The 12,241-nt window shown below is 37.5% G+C and overlaps 5 non-coding genes and 25 pseudogenes across 5 annotated transcripts; 14 read left to right on the forward strand and 16 right to left on the reverse strand.

Moving 5' to 3' along the window:
- Positions 1 to 84: 84 nt before the first annotated feature.
- Positions 85 to 203, forward strand: LOC149693306 (5S ribosomal RNA). Its single transcript, XR_016383135.1, has one exon. It is a non-coding gene; the product is annotated as a 5S ribosomal RNA (ribosomal RNA).
- Positions 204 to 580: 377 nt separating this feature from the next.
- On the forward strand, positions 581 to 699 carry LOC149693307 (5S ribosomal RNA; annotated as a pseudogene).
- Positions 700 to 819: 120 nt separating this feature from the next.
- Positions 820 to 938, forward strand: LOC149693308 (5S ribosomal RNA). The gene has a single exon (XR_016383258.1). It is a non-coding gene; the product is annotated as a 5S ribosomal RNA (ribosomal RNA).
- A 137-nt stretch (positions 939 to 1,075) lies between these two features.
- On the forward strand, positions 1,076 to 1,194 carry LOC149693309 (5S ribosomal RNA; annotated as a pseudogene).
- A 136-nt stretch (positions 1,195 to 1,330) lies between these two features.
- LOC149693310 (5S ribosomal RNA) lies at positions 1,331 to 1,449 on the forward strand (annotated as a pseudogene).
- A 120-nt stretch (positions 1,450 to 1,569) lies between these two features.
- Positions 1,570 to 1,688, forward strand: LOC149693311 (5S ribosomal RNA). The gene has a single exon (XR_016383259.1). It is a non-coding gene; the product is annotated as a 5S ribosomal RNA (ribosomal RNA).
- A 138-nt stretch (positions 1,689 to 1,826) lies between these two features.
- LOC149693312 (5S ribosomal RNA) lies at positions 1,827 to 1,944 on the forward strand (annotated as a pseudogene).
- A 137-nt stretch (positions 1,945 to 2,081) lies between these two features.
- LOC149693313 (5S ribosomal RNA) lies at positions 2,082 to 2,200 on the forward strand (annotated as a pseudogene).
- A 121-nt stretch (positions 2,201 to 2,321) lies between these two features.
- On the forward strand, positions 2,322 to 2,440 carry LOC149693314 (5S ribosomal RNA). The gene has a single exon (XR_016383260.1). It is a non-coding gene; the product is annotated as a 5S ribosomal RNA (ribosomal RNA).
- Positions 2,441 to 2,578: 138 nt separating this feature from the next.
- LOC149693315 (5S ribosomal RNA) lies at positions 2,579 to 2,697 on the forward strand (annotated as a pseudogene).
- Positions 2,698 to 2,832: 135 nt separating this feature from the next.
- LOC149693316 (5S ribosomal RNA) lies at positions 2,833 to 2,953 on the forward strand (annotated as a pseudogene).
- Positions 2,954 to 3,315: 362 nt separating this feature from the next.
- LOC149693317 (5S ribosomal RNA) lies at positions 3,316 to 3,434 on the forward strand (annotated as a pseudogene).
- Positions 3,435 to 3,571: 137 nt separating this feature from the next.
- LOC149693318 (5S ribosomal RNA) lies at positions 3,572 to 3,690 on the forward strand (annotated as a pseudogene).
- Positions 3,691 to 3,810: 120 nt separating this feature from the next.
- Positions 3,811 to 3,929, forward strand: LOC149693319 (5S ribosomal RNA; annotated as a pseudogene).
- Positions 3,930 to 4,320: 391 nt separating this feature from the next.
- Positions 4,321 to 4,439, reverse strand: LOC149693320 (5S ribosomal RNA; annotated as a pseudogene).
- Positions 4,440 to 4,559: 120 nt separating this feature from the next.
- LOC149693321 (5S ribosomal RNA) lies at positions 4,560 to 4,678 on the reverse strand (annotated as a pseudogene).
- Positions 4,679 to 4,815: 137 nt separating this feature from the next.
- On the reverse strand, positions 4,816 to 4,934 carry LOC149693322 (5S ribosomal RNA; annotated as a pseudogene).
- A 581-nt stretch (positions 4,935 to 5,515) lies between these two features.
- Positions 5,516 to 5,618, reverse strand: LOC149693323 (5S ribosomal RNA; annotated as a pseudogene).
- Positions 5,619 to 5,741: 123 nt separating this feature from the next.
- LOC149693324 (5S ribosomal RNA) lies at positions 5,742 to 5,860 on the reverse strand (annotated as a pseudogene).
- A 581-nt stretch (positions 5,861 to 6,441) lies between these two features.
- On the reverse strand, positions 6,442 to 6,544 carry LOC149693325 (5S ribosomal RNA; annotated as a pseudogene).
- A 122-nt stretch (positions 6,545 to 6,666) lies between these two features.
- LOC149693326 (5S ribosomal RNA) lies at positions 6,667 to 6,769 on the reverse strand (annotated as a pseudogene).
- A 137-nt stretch (positions 6,770 to 6,906) lies between these two features.
- Positions 6,907 to 7,025, reverse strand: LOC149693327 (5S ribosomal RNA; annotated as a pseudogene).
- Positions 7,026 to 7,388: 363 nt separating this feature from the next.
- On the reverse strand, positions 7,389 to 7,507 carry LOC149693328 (5S ribosomal RNA). The gene has a single exon (XR_016383240.1). It is a non-coding gene; the product is annotated as a 5S ribosomal RNA (ribosomal RNA).
- Positions 7,508 to 7,629: 122 nt separating this feature from the next.
- On the reverse strand, positions 7,630 to 7,732 carry LOC149693329 (5S ribosomal RNA; annotated as a pseudogene).
- Positions 7,733 to 10,322: 2,590 nt separating this feature from the next.
- LOC149693330 (5S ribosomal RNA) lies at positions 10,323 to 10,441 on the reverse strand (annotated as a pseudogene).
- A 122-nt stretch (positions 10,442 to 10,563) lies between these two features.
- LOC149693331 (5S ribosomal RNA) lies at positions 10,564 to 10,666 on the reverse strand (annotated as a pseudogene).
- A 360-nt stretch (positions 10,667 to 11,026) lies between these two features.
- Positions 11,027 to 11,145, reverse strand: LOC149693332 (5S ribosomal RNA; annotated as a pseudogene).
- Positions 11,146 to 11,521: 376 nt separating this feature from the next.
- On the reverse strand, positions 11,522 to 11,640 carry LOC149693333 (5S ribosomal RNA; annotated as a pseudogene).
- A 136-nt stretch (positions 11,641 to 11,776) lies between these two features.
- LOC149693334 (5S ribosomal RNA) lies at positions 11,777 to 11,880 on the reverse strand (annotated as a pseudogene).
- A 137-nt stretch (positions 11,881 to 12,017) lies between these two features.
- LOC149693335 (5S ribosomal RNA) lies at positions 12,018 to 12,136 on the reverse strand (annotated as a pseudogene).
- Positions 12,137 to 12,241: the final 105 nt, after the last annotated feature.

The raw sequence follows: 12,241 nt of genomic DNA on the forward strand, positions 1-12,241 counted from the left end.
TGAAAAAAGCAAACATATCTTCTTTTTGATATTGTTTTATAAAGATGAAAGTTAATTAAATTCAAATTATTAACTAGCACTCTCGGCAACGGCCATATCACGCTGAATACACCGGTTCCCGTCCGATCACTGAAGTTAAGCAGCGTCGAGCGCAGTCAGTACTTGGGAGGGAGACCACTTAGGAACACTGCGTGCCGTTGGCTTTTTCACTTTTTTTTTCCTCTTTTAAATTCCAATAGATATGAAAAAAGCAAGCTTATTTTCTTTTTGTTATTGTTTTAAAAAGATGAAGGTCAATTTGTCTCACTTAATTTAAATTCGAATTATTATCTAGCACTCTCAGCAACGGCCACATCAAGCTGAAAACACCGGTTCTCGTCCGATCACCGAAGTTAAGCAGCGTCGAGCGCGGTCAGTACTTGGGAACACTGCGTGCCGTTGGCTTTTTCACTTTTGTTTCCTCTTTTAAATTCCACCAGATATAAAAAAGCAAACATATCTTCTTTTTGTTATTGTTTTAAAAAGATGAAGGTTAATTTGTCTCACATAATTAAAATTCGAATTATTAACTAGCACTCTCGCCAACGGCCATATCGCGCTGAAAACACCGGTTCTAGTCCTATCACCGAAAATAAGCAGCGTCGAGCGCAGTCAGTACTTGGGAGGGAGACCACTTAGGAACACTGCGTGCCGTTGGTTTTTCACTTTTTTCCACTTTTAAATTCCAATAGATATGAAAAAAAGCAAACATATCTTCTTTTTGTTATTGTTTTATAAAGATGAAGGTTAATTAAATTCAAATTATTAAATAGCACTCTCGGCAACGGCCATATCACGCTGAAAACACCGGTTCTCGTCCGATCACCGAAGTTAAGCAGCGTCGAGCGCAGTCAGTACTTGGGAGGCAGACCACTTGGGAACAGTGCGTGCCGTTGGCTTTTTCACTTTTTTTTCCTCTTTTAAATTCCAATAGATATGAAAAAAGCAAACTTATTTTCTTTTTGTTGCTGTTTTAAAAAGATGAAGGTTAATTTGTCTCACTTAATTTAAATTCGAATTATTAACTAGCACTCTCGGCAACGGCCATATCACGCTGAAAACACCGGTTCTAGTCCTATCACCGAAGTTAAGCAGCGTCGAGGGCAGTCAGTACTTGGGAGGGAGACCACTTAGGAACACTGCGTGCCGTTGGTCTTTCACTTTTTTTTCCACTTTTAAATTCCAATAGATATGAAAAAAGCAAACTTATTTTCTTTTTGTTATTGTTTTAAAAAGATGAAGGTTAATTTGTCTCACTTAATTAAAATTCGAATTATTAACTAGCACTCTCGCCAACGGCCATATCGCGCTGAAAACACCGGTTCTAGTCCTATCACCGAAAATAAGCAGCGTCGAGCGCAGTCAGTACTTGGGAGGGAGACCACTTAGGAACACTGCGTGCCGTTGGTTTTTCACTTTTTTCCACTTTTAAATTCCAATAGATATGAAAAAAAGCAAACATATCTTCTTTTTGTTATTGTTTTATAAAGATGAAGGTTAATTAAATTCAAATTATTAAATAGCACTCTCGGCAACGGCCATATCACGCTGAAAACACCGGTTCTCGTCCGATCACCGAAGTTAAGCAGCGTCGAGCGCAGTCAGTACTTGGGAGGCAGACCACTTGGGAACAGTGCGTGCCGTTGGCTTTTTCACTTTTTTTTCCTCTTTTAAATTCCAATAGATATGAAAAAAGCAAACTTATTTTCTTTTTTGTTACTGTTTTAAAAAGATGAAGGTTAATTTGTCTCACTTAATTTAAATTCGAATTATTAACTAGCACTCTCGGCAACGGCCATATCGCGCTGAAAACACCGGTTCTAGTCCTATCACCGACGTTAAGAAGCGTCGAGCGCAGTCAGTACTTGGGAGGCAGACCACTTGGAACACTGCGTGCCGTTGGCTTTTTCACTTTTATTTCCTCTTTTAAATTCCAATAGAAATGAAAAAAGCAAACTTATTTTCTTTTTGTTATTGTTTTAAAAAGATGAAGGTTAATTTGTCTCACTTAATTTAAATTCGAATTATTAACTAGCACTCTCGCCAACGGCCATATCGCGCTGAAAACACCGGTTCTAGTCCTATCACCGAAGTTAAGCAGCGTCGAGCGCAGTCAGTACTTGGGAGGGAGACCACTTAGGAACACTGCGTGCCGTTGGTTTTTCACTTTTTTTCCACTTTTAAATTCCAATAGATATGAAAAAAAGCAAACATATCTTCTATTTGTTATTGTTTTATAAAGATGAAGGTTAATTAAATTCAAATTATTAAATAGCACTCTCGGCAACGGCCATATCACGCTGAAAACACCGGTTCTCGTCCGATCACCGAAGTTAAGCAGCGTCGAGCGCAGTCAGTACTTGGGAGGCAGACCACTTGGGAACAGTGCGTGCCGTTGGCTTTTTCACTTTTTTTTCCTCTTTTAAATTCCAATAGATATGAAAAAAGCAAACTTATTTTCTTTTTTGTTACTGTTTTAAAAAGATGAAGGTTAATTTGTCTCACTTAATTTAAATTCGAATTATTAACTAGCACTCTCGGCAACGGCCATATCGCGCTGAAAACACCGGTTCTAGTCCTATCACCGACGTTAAGAAGCGTCGAGCGCAGTCAGTACTTGGGAGGGAGACCACTAGGGAACACTGCGTGCCGTTGGCTTTTAATTTTTTTTCCTCTTTTAAATTCCAATAGATATGAAAAAAGCAAACATATTTTCTTTTTGTTACTGTTTTAAAAAGATGAAGGTTAATTTGTCTCACTTAATTTAAATTCGAATTATTAACTAGCACTCTCGGCAACGGCCATATCACGCTGAAAACACCGGTTCTAGTCCTATCACCGAAGTTTAGCAGCGTCGAGCGCAGTCAGTATACTTGGGAGGGAGACCACTTAGGAACACTGCGTGCCGTTGGCTTTTTCACTTTTTTTTCCACTTTTATATTCCAATAAATTTAAAAAAAAGCAAACATATTTTCTTTTTGTTATTGTTTTAAAAAGATGAAGGTTAATTTGTCTCACTTAATTTAAATTCGAATTATTAACTAGCACTCTCGGCGACGGCCATATCACGCTGAAAACACCGGTTCTAGTCCTATCACCGAAGTTTAGCAGCGTCGAGCGCAGTCAGTACTTGGAAACTCTGCGTGCCGTTGGCTTTTTCACTTTTGTTTCCTCTTTTAAATTCCACCAGATATAAAAAAGCAACCATATCTTCTTTTTGTTATTGTTTTATAAAGATTAAGGTTAATTAAATTCAAATTATTAAATAGCACTCTCGGCAGCAGCCATATCACGCTGAAAACACCGGTTCTTGTCCGATCACCGAAGTTAAGCAGCGTCGATCGCAATCAGTACTTGGGAGGGAGACCGCTTAGGAACTCGGCGTGCCGTTGGCTTTTTCACTTTTTTTTCCTCTTTTAAATTCCAATAGATATGAAAAAACCAAACTTTTTTTCTTTTTGTTATTGCTTTAAAAAGATGAAGGTTAATTTGTCTCACTTAATTTAAATTCGAATTATTAACTAGCACTCTCGCCAACGGCCATATCGCGCTGAAAACACCGGTTCTAGTCCTATCACCGAAGATAAGCAGCGTCGAGCGCAGTCAGTACTTGGGAGGGACACCACTTAGGAACACTGCGTGCCGTTGGTTTTTCACTTTTTTTCCACTATTAAATTCCAATAGATATGAAAAAAGCAAACATATCTTCTTTTTGTTATTGTTTTATGAAGATGAAGGTTAATTAAATTCAAATTATTAAATAGCACTCTGGGCAACGGGCATATCACGCTGAAAACACCGGTTCTCGTCCGATCACCGAAGTTAAGCAGCGTCGAGCGCAGTCAGTACTTGGGAGGGAGACCACTTAGGATCACTGCGTGCCGTTGGCTTTTTCACTTTTTTTTCCACTTTTATATTCCAATAAATTTAAAAAAAGCAAACATATTTTCTTTTTGTTATTGTTTTAAAAAAATGAAGGTTAATTTGTCTCACTTAATTTAAATTCGAATTATTAACTAGCACTCTCGGCGACGGCCATATCACGCTGAAAACACCGGTTCTAGTCCTATCACCGAAGTTAAGCAGCGTCGAGCGCAGTCAGTACTTGGAAACTCTGCGTGCCGTTGGCTTTTTCACTTTTGTTTCCTCTTTTAAATTCCACCAGATATAAAAAAGCAACCATATCTTCTTTTTGTTATTGTTTTATAAAGATTAAGGTTAAAAAATAAGTTTGCTTTTTTCATATCTATTGGAATATAAAAGTGGAAAAAAAAGTGAAAAAGCCAACGGCACGCAGTGTTCCTAAGTGGTCTCCATCCCAAGTGCTGACTGCGCTCGACGCTGCTTAACTTCGGTGATCGGACAAGAACCGGTGTTTTCAGCGCGATATGGCCGTTGCCGAGAGTGCTATTTAATAATTTGAATTTAATTAACCTTCATCTTTATAAAACAATAACAAAAAGAAGATATGTTTGCTTTTTTCATATCTATTGGAATTTAAAAGTGGAAAAAAAGTGAAAAACCAACGGCACGCAGTGTTCCTAAGTGGTCTCCCTCCCAAGTACTGACTGCGCTCGACGCTGCTTAACTTCGGTGATAGGACTAGAACCGGTGTTTCCAGCGTGTTATGGCCGTTGCCGAGAGTGCTAGTTAATAATTCGAATTTAAATTAAGTGAGACAAATTAACCTTCATCTTTTCAAAACAATAACAAAAAGAAAAAAGTTTGGTTTTTTCATATCTATTGGAATTTAAAAGAGGAAAAAAAAAGTGAAAAAGCCAACGGCACGCAGTGTTCCTAAGTGGTCTCCCTCCCAAGTACTAACTGCGCTCGACGCTGCTTAACTTCGGTGATCGGACGAAAACCGATATATTCAGCGTGATATGGCCGTTGCCGAGAGTGCTAGTTAATAATTTGAATTTAATTAACGTTCATCTTTAAAAAACAATAACAAAAAGAAGATATGTTTGCTTTTTTCATATCTGGTGGAATTTAAAAGAGGAAACAAGAAGGAAAAAGCCAACGGCACGCAGTGTTCCCAAGTACTGACTGCGCTCGACGCTGCTTAACTTCGGTGATCGGAGGAGAACCGTTTTTTTCAGCGTGATATGGCCGTTTCCGAGAGTGCTAGTTAATAAATCGAATTTAAATTAAGTGAGACAAATTAACCTTCATCTTTTCAAACAATAACAAAAAGAAAATAAGTTTGCTTTTTTCATATCTATTGGAATTTAAAAGTGAAAAAAAAGTGAAAAAGCCAACGGCACGTAGTGTCAATTCAATCAATTCAATTCAATTCAAAAATGTTTATTTTATTTGCATTACAGATACAGTATACCACGGGGCTAAGTCACATTGTGACTTGTAAGCCCCGTGCCTATCTGTTTAATTTAATATAACAATTTTAATTTAATCAAATAAAAATAGATTTAACAATGGTGTCTTATAATAAATAATGTTAAAGATTCAAGGAAAAAGCCAACGGCACGCTGTGTTCCCAAGTACTGACTGCGCTCGACGCTGCTTAACTTCGGTGAACGGACGAGAACCGGTGTTTTCAGCGTGATATGGCCGTTGCCGAGAGTACTAGTTAATAATTCGAATTTAATTAACCTTCATATTTATAAAACAATAACAAAAAGAAGATATGTTTGGTTTTTTCATATCTGGTGGAATTTAAAAGAGGAAAAAAAAAGTGAAAAAGCCAACGGCACGCAGTGTTCCTAAGTGGTCTCCCTCCCAAGTACTAACTGCGCTCGACGCTGCTTAACTTCGGTGATCGGACGAAAACCGATATATTCAGCGTGATATGGCCGTTGCCGAGAGTGCTAGTTAATAATTTGAATTTAATTAACGTTCATCTTTAAAAAACAATAACAAAAAGAAGATATGTTTGCTTTTTTCATATCTGGTGGAATTTAAAAGAGGAAACAAGAAGGAAAAAGCCAACGGCACGCAGTGTTCCCAAGTACTGACTGCGCTCGACGCTGCTTAACTTCGGTGATCGGAGGAGAACCGTTTTTTTCAGCGTGATATGGCCGTTTCCGAGAGTGCTAGTTAATAAATCGAATTTAAATTAAGTGAGACAAATTAACCTTCATCTTTTCAAACAATAACAAAAAGAAAATAAGTTTGCTTTTTTCATATCTATTGGAATTTAAAAGTGAAAAAAAAGTGAAAAAGCCAACGGCACGTAGTGTCAATTCAATCAATTCAATTCAATTCAAAAATGTTTATTTTATTTGCATTACAGATACAGTATACCACGGGGCTAAGTCACATTGTGACTTGTAAGCCCCGTGCCTATCTGTTTAATTTAATATAACAATTTTAATTTAATCAAATAAAAATAGATTTAACAATGGTGTCTTATAATAAATAATGTTAAAGATTCAAGGAAAAAGCCAACGGCACGCTGTGTTCCCAAGTACTGACTGCGCTCGACGCTGCTTAACTTCGGTGAACGGACGAGAACCGGTGTTTTCAGCGTGATATGGCCGTTGCCGAGAGTACTAGTTAATAATTCGAATTTAATTAACCTTCATATTTATAAAACAATAACAAAAAGAAGATATGTTTGGTTTTTTCATATCTGGTGGAATTTAAAAGAGGAATCAAAAAGGAAAAAGCCAACGGCACGCAGTGCTCCCAAGTACTGACTGCGCTCGACGCTGCTTAACTTCGGTGATCGGACCAGAACCGGTGTTTTCTGCGTGATATGGCCGTTGCCGAGAGTGCTAGATAATAATTCGAATTTAAATTAAGTAAGACAAATTGACCTTCATCTTTTTAAAACAATAACAAAAAGAAAACATTTTTGCTTTTTTCATACCTTTTGGAATTTAAAAGAGGAAAAAAAAATTAAAAAGCCAACGGCACGCAGTGTTCCTAAGTGGTCTCCCTCCCAAGTACAGACTGCGCTCGACGCTGCTTAACTTCGGTGATCGGACGAAAACCGGTGTATTCAGCGTGATATGGCCGTTGCCGAAAGTGCTATTTAATAATTTGAATTTAATTAACTTTCATCTTTATAAAACAATATTAAAAAGAAGATATGTTTGGTTTTTTCATATCTGGTGGATCGTAAAAGAGGATATAAAAGTGAAAAAGCCAACGTCACGCAGTGTTTCCAAGAACTGACTGCGCTCGACGCTGCTTAACTTCGGTGATAGGACTAGAACCGGTGTTTTCAGCGTGATATGGCCGTTGCTGAGAGTGCTAGATAATAATTCGAATTTAAATTAAGTGAGACAAATTAACCTTCATCTTTTAAAAACAATAACCAAAAGAAAATATGTTTGCTTTTTTCATATCTCTTGGAATTTAAAGAGGAAAAAAAAAATTAAAAAAGCCAACGGCACGCAGTGTTCCTAAATGGTCTCCCGCCCAAGTACTGACTGCGCTCGACGCTGCTTAACTTCGGTGATCGGACGAGAACCGGTGTATTCAGCATGATATGGCCGTTGCCCAGAGAGCTAGTTAATAATTTGAATTTAATTAACCTTCATCTTTATAAAACAATAACAAAAAGAAGATATGTTTGCTTTTTTCATATCTGGTGGAATTTTAAAGAGGAAACAAAAAGGAAAAAGCCAACGGCACGCTGTGTTCCCAAGTACTGACTGCGCTCGACGCTGCTTAACTTCGGTGATCGGACGAGAACCGGTGTTTTCAGCGTGATATGGCCGTTGCCGAGAGTGCTAGATAATAATTCGAATTTAAATTAAGGTGCCTTAAGAGAAAAAAGTTTACAAATTTTTCCGTTAGGGGCTCAAAAATAGCAATAGTGGTCCGTTTTTGCAAAACTTTTGACGATTTTATAATTTGTCCCACTAAAGTTGAGACCACCAGAGCTCTTTACAGCGAAGGAAAAACCTATGTTTATAACATCGACGCTCCTGGGTTCTGACACCCGAAGTTGTTGGAAGGTATAGAAAGGAAATTCGTGGAAACCCTTTGAATTATCAGTAAGCCCGACCCCACCCCTGAAATCGAACAAAAGAGAAAGTTCCCTATACCAAAAATTTAGTCGCGGGCTTTCTTCACATCCGCGCCCAACCTGGTGAAACGTACTTTTTGTAAAAGCCTGTAGCGATAGTATCTGTTTGTTTTCTTGCTCGACTTTCTAAAGTGGGATAGGGGAGAAAGCAGAGATGGTCGGCATTACTCCTTCCCGCGTCTAAGTTCGCGCACCCAGGGTAAAGTGCTTTATATATTACTATTAGTATGGGGCGCCAACCTATTTTAGGGCATTTCAATAACTAGACTTTTTTCCAATGAGCCTCTATTCTAGTGCTAACACCTCCCCTCTCCCCCCCCGCGATCCATAAAATCTTATTTTGTGTTCACATGTTGATTTGAATGGCCTTCAGAAAATCGGATAGACGTGGGAAATAATTACTCTATTTTCACATTATTTGAACACTTTTATATGGGCCTTGCGAAGGTGTTATTTTATATCGTTTAGGTATCATTTGTGCGCCTTTTAATGAATGGTGTTTAAAAAATATCGCACTAATTCTTTGCCATTTGAGCACCATTTAATGGGGTATTCGATGGGGTTATTTTATTTAATTAAGGTATCATTTGCACACCTTTTAAAGAATTATGTTTTATAAACCCATTTCTACACCATTCGTTTAAGCTAATGGTGTTTTTAAAATACCGAACTATTCGTACTATTTCAGCACCTTGTCAAGGTGTACAAATAGTACACATTGTTCTAACACCATTATGGCACTATTTATACACCACAATTTTTTACAGTGTAAACATTTCTTTCACATGGTTGGTTGGGACTTGTAAGTTTATAAGTTCAGTACAATCACCCACCTCTGATGTTTGTATTAATAATTTTTCCCGTTTATCTCGATGGAATGATTTAATTTTTTGAGTCCGTTTGCTCCGACTGTTCATTACAATTCCGTTTTTTCTAGCCATTTGTTTTTAGGTAAAGTAGGAAAATTTTAGGAAAGGAGCTCCGTTTTTACACTTTTCAGAAATGACTAGTGATATTGTATAAGCCTTTTCTTGTTCTACTTGCAAAAGTGGGACGGGAAATAGAAGAAGAAGATATCGCCTATTCTTCAATAATTGTGCATAGGGTCTTTCAAAATTCGCCTCTTTCTCCCCCCCCCCCCTCTTCCCGGTAAGTGCTTTGTATGTCTTTTTCTCTTCCACATGACCCGAAAGTTTGGGTGGTTTACTGTGAGGGGTGGGTACTGTGGGTTAAGGCAGGGATGCCGACATCCCTTAATTGGTAAACGTCTTTCAGTCTGTAGACTACGGATCCCTCTTGTTACCCCCCCCCTTGAAAAAAGTCACTACTTATATCCTGCCATCTACGGAAAATATATGAACTAGTTTCCTAAAGTTTTAGCACTGAAATGTATTACGAGAAATCTATGAAGGAGTTCAGATCAATGATTTTCTATGCCAAAATTACAAAACAGAGCTTAAAATTAACGGTAAATCACGATCCATCCAATGATGTATTTCTTTTAATTGTGTGATAAAAGCTCTAGCTTTAATCTTAAAAATACTGAATGAGATATTTCGAGTAAATCGATTAAGACAAATTGTTATTTTAATGGTAAGGCCGATTTAGTTTTTACATAGATCAATGGATAGCCTATCCTGTGCTCGTAAATTATATGCCTGTTGCGATGGAAACGTTTCATTTGGGAAGAGGATGAACTTATCTAACTGAGACCTCCTCAACTTTAAAATGGCAATTTTAAAACTTAAATAAAACCAAGAAAATTTAAACTATGAAAACCAAAAATATATCAAATTATAGGCGGATATTTGTTATTTTAATGCTAAAAATTTCATGTCGGTGTATAATCACCTTCAACTAAAAATCGGGTTTTTGCGAGATGGCAAAAACAGTCATTTTGCTATTTTTTCTCTGAAGGCACCTTAAGTGAGACAAAATGACCTTCATCTTTTTAAAACAATAACAAAAAGAAAATATTTTTGCTTTTTTCATACCTATTGGAATTTAAAAGAGGAAAAAAAATTAAAAAGCCAACGGCACGCAGTGTTAATAAAGTGGTCTCCCTCCCAAGTACTGACAGCGCTCGACGCTGCTTAACTTCGGTGATCGGACGAGAACCGTTTTTTTCAGCGTGATCTGACCGTTGCCGAAAGTGCTAGTTAATAATTCGAATTTAAATTAAGTGAGACAAATTAACCTTCATCTTTTCAAACAATAACAAAAAGAAAATAAGTTTGCTTTTTTCATATCTATTGGAATTTAAAAGTGAAAAAAAAAGTGAAAAAGCCAACGGCACGTAGTGTTCCTAAGTGGTCTCCCTCCCAAGTACTGACAGCGCTCGACGCTTCTTAACTTCGGTGTTCGGACGAGAACCAGTGTATTCAGCATGATATGGCCGTTGCCGAGAGTGCTAGTTAATAATTTGAATTCAATTAACCTTCATCTTTATAAAACAATAACAAAAAGAAGATATGTTTGCTTTTTTCATATCTGGTGGAATTTAAAAGAGGAAACAAAACGGAAAAAGCCAAAGGCACGCAGTGTTCCCAAGTACTGACTGCGCTCGACGCTGCTTAACTTCGGTGATCGGACGAGAACCGGTGTTTTCAGCGTGATATGGCCGTTGCTGAGAGTGCTAGATAATAATTTGAATTTAATTAACTTTCATCTTTAAAAAACAAAATCAAAAAGAAGATATGTTTGCTTTTTTCATATCTGGCGGAATTTAAAAGAGGAAACAAAAAGGAAAAAGCCAAAGGCACGCAGTGTTCCCAAGTACTGACTGCGCTCGACGCTGCTTAACTTCGGTGATCGGACGAGAACCGTTTTTTTCAGCGTGATCTGACCGTTGCCGAGAGTGCTAGTTAATAATTCGAATTTAAATTAAGTGAGACAAATTAACCTTCATCTTTTCAAACAATAACAAAAAGAAAATAAGTTTGCTTTTTTCATATCTATTGGAATTTAAAAGTGAAAAAAAAGTGAAAAAGCCAACGGCACGTAGTGTTCCTAAGTGGTCTCCCTCCCAAGTACTGACTGCGCTCGACGCTGCTTAACTTCGGTGATCGGACGATAACCGGTGTATTCAGCATGATATGGCCGTTGCCGAGAGTGCTAGTTAATAATTCGAATTGAAATTAAGTGAGAAAATTAACCTTCATCTTTTTAAAACAATAACAAAAAGAAAATTATGTTTGGTTTTTTAATATCTGGTGGAATTTAAAAGAGGAAACAAAAAGGAAAAAGCCAACGGCACGCAGTGTTCCCAAGTACTGACTGCGCTCGACGCTGCTTAACTTCGGTGATCGGACGAGAACCGTTTTTTTCAGCGTGATCTGACCGTTGCCGAGAGTGCTAGTTAATAATTCGAATTTAAATTAAGTGAGACAAATTAACCTTCATCTTTTCAAACAATAACAAAAAGAAAATAAGTTTGCTTTTTTCATATCTATTGGAATTTAAAAGTGAAAAAAAAAGTGAAAAAGCCAACGGCACGTAGTGTTCCTAAGTGGTCTCCCTCCCAAGTACTGACTGCGCTCGACGCTGCTTAACTTCGGTGATCGGACGATAACCGGTGTATTCAGCATGATATGGCCGTTGCCGAGAGTGCTAGTTAATAATTCGAATTGAAATTAAGTGAGAAAATTAACCTTCATCTTTTTAAAACAATAACAAAAAGAAAATTATGTTTGGTTTTTTCATATCTGGTGGAATTTAAAAGAGGAAACAAAAAGGAAAAAGCCAACGGCACGCAGTGTTCCCAAGTACTGACTGCGCTCGACGCTGCTTAACTTCGGTGATCGGACGAGAACCGGTGTTTTCAGCGTGATATGGCCGTGGCTGAGAGTGTTAGTTAATAATTCGAATTTATATTACGTGAGAAAAATTAACCTTCATCTTTTTAAAACAATAACAAAAAGAAAATAAGTTTGCTTTTTTCATATCTATTGGAATTTAAAAGAGGAAAAAAAAGTGAAAAAGCCAACGGCACGCAGTGTTCCTAAGTGGTCTCCCTCCCAAGTACTGACTGCGCTCGACGCTGCTTAACTTCGGTGATAGGATTAGAACCGGTGTTTTCAGCGTGTTATGGCCGTTGCCGAGAGTGCTAGTTAATAATTCGAATTTAAATTAAGTGAGACAAATTAACCTTCATCTTTTCAAAACAATAACAAAAAGAAAAAAGTTTGGTTTTTTCATATCTAT

Source organism: Phalangium opilio, unplaced genomic scaffold (assembly GCF_054372755.1).
Source record: "Phalangium opilio isolate 3A_F unplaced genomic scaffold, DU_Popi_V2 ptg000024l_1, whole genome shotgun sequence".
NCBI classification, from domain to species: Eukaryota; Metazoa; Arthropoda; class Arachnida; order Opiliones; family Phalangiidae; genus Phalangium; species Phalangium opilio.